The sequence below is a fragment of the Rhipicephalus sanguineus genome, chromosome 7, assembly GCF_013339695.2.
Source record: "Rhipicephalus sanguineus isolate Rsan-2018 chromosome 7, BIME_Rsan_1.4, whole genome shotgun sequence".
In the NCBI taxonomy this organism is placed as follows: domain Eukaryota; kingdom Metazoa; phylum Arthropoda; class Arachnida; order Ixodida; family Ixodidae; genus Rhipicephalus; species Rhipicephalus sanguineus.
The window spans coordinates 126,977,664-126,987,816 of NC_051182.1; the positions used below are offsets into that span (position 1 = coordinate 126,977,664).

The 10,153-nt window shown below is 46.4% G+C and overlaps 1 long non-coding RNA gene across 1 annotated transcript; it reads right to left on the reverse strand.

Annotated features, from left to right (window-relative positions):
• Positions 1-6,525: 6,525 nt before the first annotated feature.
• LOC119399857 (uncharacterized) lies at positions 6,526-9,908 on the reverse strand. Its single transcript, XR_007416940.1, has 3 exons — positions 9,656-9,908; positions 8,834-8,934; positions 6,526-6,602 (listed from the first exon to the last, which is right to left on the reverse strand). It is a non-coding gene; the product is annotated as an uncharacterized LOC119399857 (long non-coding RNA).
• Between the last annotated feature and the right edge of the window lie 245 nt (positions 9,909-10,153).

Genomic DNA, 10,153 nt, shown 5'->3' on the forward strand with positions numbered 1-10,153 from the left:
AAAGAAAAAAAACCAACCTTGTGGATGATGTCCCGATTGAAGTCGACGCTGGTTCTGAAATGTAAAGGCTGACGCGATAACTCCGGTGCCGTATTGCAACCACGCGAACACCACATTCCAATCAGAGACTAGCACAAGTGGTGGCCGGGAGTGCAACGACATTCCGGATGGGTCTTTCCCCACGACGGAAACCCCCTAACAGCTACCTACCATGCCTAGTGTTCGCTAATCCTGAAGCTATTACGCGCAACTTCCGTCGTGGGGAAGACAGTGAACCTCGCCAGCCTCGTTAGCAGGCTCACCTGCCATTTTGTTTGATGCCGATGTTGAAGCTAGCAGTAACGACGATGCTTGTGGCGGTCCCCGATGTGTTGCCGGCGCTGAAACTCCTCGACGATGGCCTCGTCTGCAGTTGCTAGACCCGGCGGCACGAAGAGTATGTAGAGCTGCAACGACATTGAGACAGTGGTTACTGATGATGCAGTGGTAGCCTAACTCGCTGCCCTCTAAAAAAAAAGTTTTGTAGGGTGAACACTAACCGTCTAACATAAAGAGTGGACAAGAGACCGAAGAAGAGACCGAAGAAGAGAAAACACGTGCAGCTTGTGCGCCTGTTCTCTCGTGTATACGTTTTGGCAGGCTCATTTTTCAGGAAGAATTCTAATAAATGTACTACTTGTTGGTGCGGATCTGCCATTAGGAACCAATTGCCCCAAAAATAGGTGAATGCACATTTGGTTAGTATTGTCACGCATCCAAGTAAGGCGCCGGTTCTTTCAGAAAACAGGTTTATTAAAGCGAACTTTGGCTCCGCAACAGATTCAACTAATAATGCGGAAGGCGAAGAAGCGCCCACAAACGACGTCGCGTAAGCGCTTGTCGGTGGAAAAGGAACCCCGCGGCGTTATTCTTTCCGCAAACCATCGGATTACCTCGAGACTGGACGGCTGGCAACAGGCCAAAACACTCTCCCTATCAAAACGAGACATAAGAGAAGAGAAAGAAGAGGAACGTGCGCTTTGCTTCATAGATAAGACGATCGGGCGCGCCAGACGCTGGCCAGCATCTTTCTATGTCGTCTTTGTGCGTGTTCGCTAGCAGTATGGAAGCATACAATCAATACCAACTAGCCCAGCTTAATTAAGCATTAACGAGCTGGCCAGAAAACAGCTAAGAAACAAACTATGTGGCATAGTTCGTGGCAGTATGCACCGTTCCCATTCCATGTATGATCTATCTATTACAAGAGCAAAGCATCAAATTAAGTGAATACAGTAATTGATAAAAGTCACATTAATTAGATGTTACTAAAAATCAGACTAATTGATAATCTAAATGTTCGCTGCAATATTTCCTAACTCGTTAGAATGACTGCTAATGAGTGAACAGCAATTAACCAAAGACATTGTTGCACTGACTTGCCTTATTCAGCGTGTTAGTGATAAGTTGGACCACGATAGAAAAAAGAACCAAAAACAAGCCTAAAAAAATTCGCGCCAACTTCACATTAGCGGTAGTTTTGTATGTACATGCACGATGCTTTCAATGCCAGCTATCATGCAACTGGTATATTTTAAAATAGTTTGAATCGTTAATGTGTCAATTACAAAGTTATAGGCCCACCTCGGAATAACTTCAGAATCAAGCACTCATTTCACGCTGAATTTGGACTTTTTTTTCCCAGAGGAAGTATTCGTTGAAGTATGCGAAATCTTAAATAGGCGCATGCTTGCACAGCCGCTATTCAAGCACTTCCATGCGAAAACCGACAGATACTCTGTTGAATTTGTTGGTCGCCGCACCGTATGTGGCTTCACGATCTACAATGGTTGCTGAATAGAAAGCTGCTGTTCACGCATTGATAAGCGTGGTGTAGTCATTTGCGAGTGGGGAGAGAGGCTGCGACTTAAGCAGGAATTCCACTGCGAGGCACGCAAATCATTGTGCAAACCTCGTTTGTAGGCAAAAACCTGTGAAAAGTTCAAGCCATGCTAAGTGCAGATGAGGCGGAGTCAGCAGATGCCGACTTAACCTCTGCGCCAGCAATAGGTCGTGAAGACCATCGAACCATCCGGCATGGTAAATCTGCTACAATGTGGCGATGAAACCAACGCAAGCCGGTGTATCGATCAAAGTTTGCTCTGGAGTGCTTGAGTAGAGGCATGGCATGGCTATCGAATATGTCGCGGGAATTTGTTATTCTCGGTCAAAAATAAAATAGTGAAAATTCTGCAGAAAAACGAATGCTCGATTCCGAGGTTATTTGGGTCAGCCTACAACTATGACATGTTAGAAAGAAATTCAAGCAAGAATGAAAAAGAAAACAAAATCATACTTAAGTGATGAAAAAATACTGGCTCTAAGCACACAACTACCGCTAATGCGCCGATGTATACGCCTTTCTAGATTTAGTGTTCGTCAAAAATTACTGTCAGAGCATAGGGAAACCCTAGGTATGGTAATGCCAAATGCACATACAAGTCTGTTCTGTACCAAAAGCACAAGATACAGTAAAGTGAATTAATATGGCATTGTGTTTGATGCTAATCAATAAGCTAATTATTTCAGTTAATTAGCATTTAACGTCCGCAGCTCAATATGTGTTCGGGTAACAAGGCACAGGCAAGCCGAATACCGAGTTGCAACTTGTAGCCCGTCTTAAAAGTGGCACTAATAGAACATGGCAGCACAAGCGAAAATTAGTTAAGGAAACACTTTAGATTAGTGGATTTTATAACTGTAACATCTGCCATTGTCACTGAGCTTAGGGTCCTTTGAAGGAAGGCCCTCATGTGCAACTCGTTGAGCGCGACTACATAGAGGCACGACCGAACGATGAACCAGAACATACACACACCAACAAAATTCCAAGGATTCCGCGCTTCCGACGAGCCTTTCAGTTTTCTGAAAGTCCTTGGTTCAAGCCAAATGAGACAGCTATTCCCAGCTACCCTGCTACTCCAGAAAAGCAACAAGGTAATGATCGAGAAAGAGGTTCGCCAACAAGATGACAATCACTATTGCTGTTCACTGCGTGGCTGGGAAGTACGAGTGACTAGAGTGGAAAGAAATAGGAAGAAATATTAACAGACTATTTGAGCAGTTTACAGTTCGCAGACGACACCGTACACTTCATGAATGACGGCAGCCAAGGGAAATTACTGAAGACGAAGCGAAAAAGCGTCAAAGCAGGGTTGAAGCTCAACATGCAGAAAGCAAATATAATGCTAGGTGGTATGGTCAGGGAAAAGTGCGTGTTAACTGTACTCATAGGCGTGCGCACGGGGGGGGGGGGGGGGCGCAAAATCTGTCTCGTACATTGACTTAGGAGGGGGGCGCAGCGATGAACCTTGCCCCCCCCCCCCTTGATTGGGAGCCTGCGCACGCCTATGATTGTACCCTAGAAGCAGTAGAAGAGTATGTAGAAGCTAAGCGCTAACAGGGGAGCCTACTCACGCAAAAGAAGTTCACAGAAGATTAAAAATTGGCTGTTGCGCATACAGTAGGCATTCTCGACTCATCACCGGCATATTACCACTGCGACAAAAGCGGAAGGGTTAAAAACCATTGCACTTTGTCAGTTCTAACATGTGGGGCAAAGCGAGAGAAACTTAATTCGGTAAAAGGACGCACGGAATAAACGAAACAAAACGATAGTCGAAACTAAGGAAGAGAGCAGTGCGAGTCGAACACGAACAGGGTAGTAGATATTGGAGGAAAGCATTAAGAGAAAGAACCGATCAGGGAAAGTCATTCCACGAGAAGGCCAGATGACAGGGGTCAAGTAGAGTGTCTGGATGAACAGCAAGAGACGAAGTGTGTCCGAGGGCAGCAATGGGTTAGGTTGAGCGACGAGTTAAGAAATTGGAAGTATAACAGAATCTGCTAGCGCAGGGAAACTGCATTGGAAATCGTTCAGAGGGCTCTGCCCTGCTGTGGACATAAGCTAACGATGAAGAGTATACCAATTAGCTTGTCACGATACTTCAGAAATGCTAAAACCCACCACTGCTGTCAATCTATGCCCGAAAAAAATTTAGACCAGTACAAGCTCCTCTCACGAAGCAGAGCCGTCCACGTGGCATAGCGCAACATAGAAGTGGTTTGGCAGTTATCTGGAGTTAAAAGCTACCAACGAAGAAAATACTCCCTAATGCACTGCGTCCCCTCGACAGTGGTGGCCATGAGCCGTGGCCTCGAAGGACAGCGAAAATACCATTGCACCTTGGCTCGTGCGGCAGCTGGCTATCCTCTGCCTCCATCTGCCTTTACCATCCTCCCCGCGTACAATTTCGCATTTCGCTGCGTTCCTAGTCTGTCACGAACCGACAGACTAGGAACGCCGACATTCGGACGCGGCAACTTACGAGTTTTACTCTAAAACACTAAGGAAGCTTTTTCTGGTTAGGAACTGCAGTATTTCTCGGTGTACTAGCTACTGGCCAGGAAGAGACAATCTAAGGCCAAACTCGTGCACGACTAAGCTGATAAATTGCATGCATATACCGAGATGGAACGAGCAGTGCTAGAGTGATAGAACTACAGACTGTCAGCGCGCTGCCTGTCGTTTAATCGCTGGCACTTGTCCAATACTGTTCGTTCCCGTTCCCGTTTATATGATTAAACCAAACAGCTCAGATGCCCCATGTATTTACTGACTACTTAATAAATGTTTTCAGGAGCTAGACTTTCTTAATGTGCTGCCTATACAGGGTGTTGTTTTTTTTAGACAATACAGATTTTTTTAATAACAACCTATGACAGTAAGGCTCCTGTCGGTTACGCACACGAACTTCACGTCGAGGCGGAAATACTTTGCCACAGTTAAAATGACACTGTTCCGACTAATTAATAAAAACACTAATATCGTTTTAATTATTGACTCCGAGGGCAGGTGTTTATAATTATAAAGTTGTAGTGCGGTGCCAACCAAGGAGTTTAAAAAAATTCTGGAGTGAAGCTCTCGCAACGCCTTGCCAGCAGAAGTGAAGCCCAGCTTTTGCCCACCAAAGAGCTCGGAAACATGCTCTTTTCCTGGTGGTGGCTACTAAAAGATCAAATGGCTTTGATCTGTTAGTATAAACACTACGTTATTATAAAATAAAAGATAGTTGTTGCCGACAAAAGTAGCCTGTCGAGTGGAGTAATTGGCGATTGATCCCAATGAAATTTGCCATGACTTGAGGCTTAGTTGATGAAAACTAGTAACACAAAGACAGGCTTGGAGCATTATCTGACCCGTAAAAGGTGCCATATTAAGACTGGTCTGGCGTGCGTGGAAAATGCTCGCTTCCTTCGCCAAACGCCGATGATTTATCGTGCCCCTACTAAGATGGCGGCCGCAGCCGCCATCTTTGGTGTGCACGGCTTCACTGGTGCGCAAGATCGCCACTTCCAGCATCTTTTTTAACCTCCTTGGTGCCAACTTATTCGATACCCATTTTTTAGAAATCCCAAAAGTTGCACGTAATTCGAAATATTCGTCATCAAACTTCATGGGCGAAATCAAAACTGATCGCGCAAGGCGCGCACGAAGCGCTACCGTTCTGCTACGTCAGACCGGAACTACCCGTCACATGGGACTGACAACATTTGAATGACGGCGTGCCGCGGCCGTATGTTTTTGTGAAAGGCTGCAAGTCCTCTCACTTATGCCCGTGCATCGCCTTACTTTTGCGCGTAGTACTTTGTGCTTATCTGTTTCTTGCGAACTGTGCGCAAGAAAACCGAAATATCGACCTTTTCTTTGTCTGGAAAGCATAGAACTCTGGCGCGGCCACTGCGGCGCTTCTTGCAGACAAGCTAAATAGTTTTTCGCGCCTTTTTATGGTTTAAGAAAGACAGGTACCACACATCGCACGCAAGCATTAAGCTGTTTACTAGTGTATTTCAGAACGCTTGCCGATTTTTCTGACCAGATTCTGCTTTGGCGCGCCTTCATTCAAATTTCGTCACTTCCCTGTCACGTGTCATTCCGGTGTTCCGCCGCGCTTTGTGCGCGATCAGTTTCGATTTCGCCCTTGAATTCGATGAGAAATATCTAACTATGTGCAACTTTTGTGATTTCTAAAAAATAGTTATGCCATAAATGGGCACGCACGACAACTTCGTAATATAAACGCCTGCCCTCAAGTCGATAATTAAAAAAATAACGAGTTTTTGTTAATTATTCGCATCGTCATTTTAGCTGCGGGAAAGTATTTCCGCCTCGACAGAGTATGTGCGAAAACGACTGGAGCCTGATTATCATAGGATTTTTATTAAAAATCTATTGTCTAAAAAAACACCCTATATCTAAATGTACGGGCGTTTCCCAGTTAAAATATACGCTCCTACCATCGCTGGAAATCATAACCGTAGCGCCCTCAGCTTATATCAGCGCAGCATAGTCGCTAAGTCACTGTGGTGGGTGCCATGTATACCAGCACACTTTTTCAGATAACAATGGCTGCAGGCTAATAAATCAGCTAGAAGCACGATTATTGTTTATTGTCTACTCGTGGACGAATGAGAGAGTGCTCACTCGAGGTTGTGCCGGGAGGATATCCGCCAGGGAGATCTGCCGTTGTGGCCCAAGGGGTGTGTGAAGACAGTCGGCGCTCCTGGGATGAAGTCACTGAACGTATTAGGGTAAGGCGGGGCAAAATGAGACGCGGGGCAAAACGCGACATTTTGACTTTGCCGCCCTCTATAGCTAATACAAAAAGTACCTTTTCTTTATTTCTCTATTTCAGCGATAGGTGCCGGTAGTTTTGGACATTTTATGTGTAAAAGTTGACTGCTCACAGCGTTCGCGCGGAAAAAATTGCGCGGCTGATGTCAGTGTGTTCGTGACCCGCCAAAAAGGGGCGAAATTCTGCTCGGCCATATTTTCGGATCCGTGCATGAAGCTGCTCCGGCATCAGTACAGCAATGTAAGTATTTATGCTGTTACTTTATACTACTAGCTACATTCCACCAAAAGTTTAGTTCATTTGGTGCCGTGGGCCAAAGAGGAAATTTTTTTAATTCGGGAATTTGAGAGGGGCAAAACGCGACAAAAAGGCATTGAATTGCCTTAGAGTGTTACTGAGTGAACCATTTATTTACGCTCATTACATATGATATTTTTTGTTAAGGATGGTGCGGACGTACAAGAGAATATCTAGGGTCCCTGGGAGGAAAACGACATGAAAAAAGCACTGAATGCTTTTCAGAAGTTTCGGAGCAGCACAGCGCCGGGTTCTGTGTGGATTCATGTGTGGAGTGCAAACACTGGGCGCATGAAGACTGCGTGGCTACCCATGGAGTGAACTTGAAGTGCTTCTACTGCAAGAACTAAAAGGATAATATTTTTTCACGCTTTCTTTCTGCCTCACGCAGCGTCTCGTTTTGCCCCGCAGGTTGGGGCAAAATGAGACATGTGGTGCATTTTTTGTTTCTTTTTTAAATAATATTTTGAACCGTCGCAGCAGGGCCATATTTATGTATCACATACCTTGTACCCAAAAGAAAGTTCCTGTGTTGACATTCTATGGTAAGGAGTGAAATAAAAAAAGATATTCACTATTTTCACATTTTTGTCGCGTTTGCCGCGCCTTACCCTAATTCCTGGAGGCACAACGTACACAAGTGGGCGCAAGTTGTTCTTTGCCAGTTCATGGGACTAGAGGCCAAGAAGGAGCAAGACAGTAACGGAGAGCTGAGCTACTTGGCACGTATTGATGTTAAAAGACGGGGCATGCGAGTGCGAACACAGTCAAGACACCACAAGCGCCGATTACGATACTCCCTAACGAAAAACGGAGTTTGTGGTGTCTTGACTTCTCTCTTGTGTGCGTTAGTGCACGTCCGGCATTAACATGAACAAGATATATCGTGCATAGGGTGAATTGAACCTTCAGCCTGATCACAGTCGTTACAGTTTCCTTATTTGTTGCGCATGACTGCAGCAAACTACTTCAGTGGAGTCACTACGTTGTTCGACGGCTCGGTCAGGTGAGCCACGTTCTAAGGCTAATGTGAAACGCTATGGTTTTTGTGCGCTCTAAATGAATACAAGCCAATACAAATTGCAGGTGCATTTTAAGTTTAATATTAGATTTATGTAAATCAGTAAACAACATCGACTGCTAAGTAGTTAAGTATTTAATTATACACTAATTAGTATTAGTGAACAAAACTCAAAACACAGTCATATTTCCTGGAATGTAATACCTAATGCCTTAGAATTTGTTCTGCAAATTTGACGCATTTTACGATAGTCGGTCACAATTCACGCCTGAAGGGGAATAAAGAATGAAAACTTGTCAAAAATGCAATTTTGTAAATCTTGCGTAAGAGTCCTAATGGCTGCGTAATTTACTACGGTCACCAGTAGCGTTTGCTAACTTGCCTCTGCGGGCGTCTGTGTTAGTAAACATGTTGTAAGAGTTTACAAAGGTCAGTTATCCTTGAAGGGCGATAAATGACTAGCACAAAGAAAAATTAAAACAGACAAACGAACAAATTGCGAACTACCGCGTGCGCGCAACTCGCCCAAACTACAAACAAGCCCGTGCGTGCTCAACGCACCGAAATTGAAAGCACACGCGCGCACATGCTGAAATGCTATCAACCAAATACATGCGACTATGGCCGGCCACGGTAACCGCAGAAGACACGTGCTAGCTTATTAACGCAGTAAGCAGCTAAGTCACTACGGTGGCTCTCGCCATTTAGACGCTCCCTAAACCCTTCGTCATGCCCGTATTAAACCCTTCAGAGAACGATGGCTGCGATTAACAAAGCTTGAAGCAAGGTGGCCCTTCGCGATTAATGTACTACTCAGTGGAAATACGAGAGAGATGCTTACTCGATCCAATGCCGGGAGGACGTCCGCCATGAAGACTTCCGTCGGCGATAGTGCGAAAGATAAGCCGGAGTGGCACGGGGCGTGTCAGTACGTCAGCGCTCCTGGAAACGAAATGAAAACTTGTTAGGCGATGGAAAGCGCGCGTAAAAAAAATGAACGCAGTCTCACGAATAACGCTTGAGCGCGAAGCCACGGCTGGTCCATGTGCAAGTTGCAGGTCTAGCAGCCAAGTCGAAGCTATAACGAAAGAAAAAGAAGGAGGGCAAGGGTTAACGCGGCAAAAGGAACCCGCAAACCGCGAAAAAGATGCCAGCTAGAACGGGCACTACCAACGCTAACACGAGTGAACGTAAAAGAAACAAGGGTTAACCCACCTGCGCTCCGCCCGCAGCAGGTCCCCGACGCGACGCGTTGTGCAGACTTGAAGTGCAGACGTTGCCGGCTTCTTGAAGTTCGGGGACAAGCCGACGAGGCAAACACCGGGACGCCGCTTTGCGGCCCGCGAGAACCACATTACGCACCAGAGAAGTCTGGCACGAAATGAGGCCCGCGGGAGCGCCACGGACATTCCCGGGTCGAGTCCTCCCGTGCACACAACCCCTGACAAAGCTACCTACCTACCTAACCGTAAGCTAAGCCTGAAAGCTGTACGCGCGCGCCTGTGTCACGGGGAGTTGGACTCGAAGTGGCAGCAGTTTTTCAAGGAACCCGCTCGCTAAAGTTCCACGCAACCTTAACTTCAGTTGAGCTAGGAAACTATAGCGAGTGACGTTCGGTGAACACGCCCCACACCTCGCCGGCCTGCCATATATTGGGGCTCACCAATTACGATGCCGACGACGAAGCTCGCAGCGGTCCTCGATGAATTCCAGGCGACGCAGTTCCCGGCACACAGCTCCACAAGTCCAGGTATAGTCCACACACACACAAAGAAAAAAGTTAAAACGCGACTCGTACGTACTGCAACTACACGCCCCGTGCCTGAACATAGTGGCAAGCCATCCCATGGCGCCAAAGAACTGCCGTCTGCAAAATGCGCAGCGTTGCCGTCAGCAAACGAAAAATGGAGGTCGGCCGCTCGCGTGTAAAACAGTTTAACGACGATGCTCCGATAGTCGCGCATGCGTTGTTGCAGCCACAACTAGTGGCGTCATTACGTCACGGCATCGTTCGTCGCCGTCTTATCGGCGAGATGTGCGCGCGGCGTATTGCGCCGGAAAGAAATTGAAAAAAAGATGTACAAAAGAAAAATCGAAGGATGGCCCATGCGGCGCGTCACCGTCGGGCTCGGAATGTTCCAGAAGCGAATGAGCTCAGAGC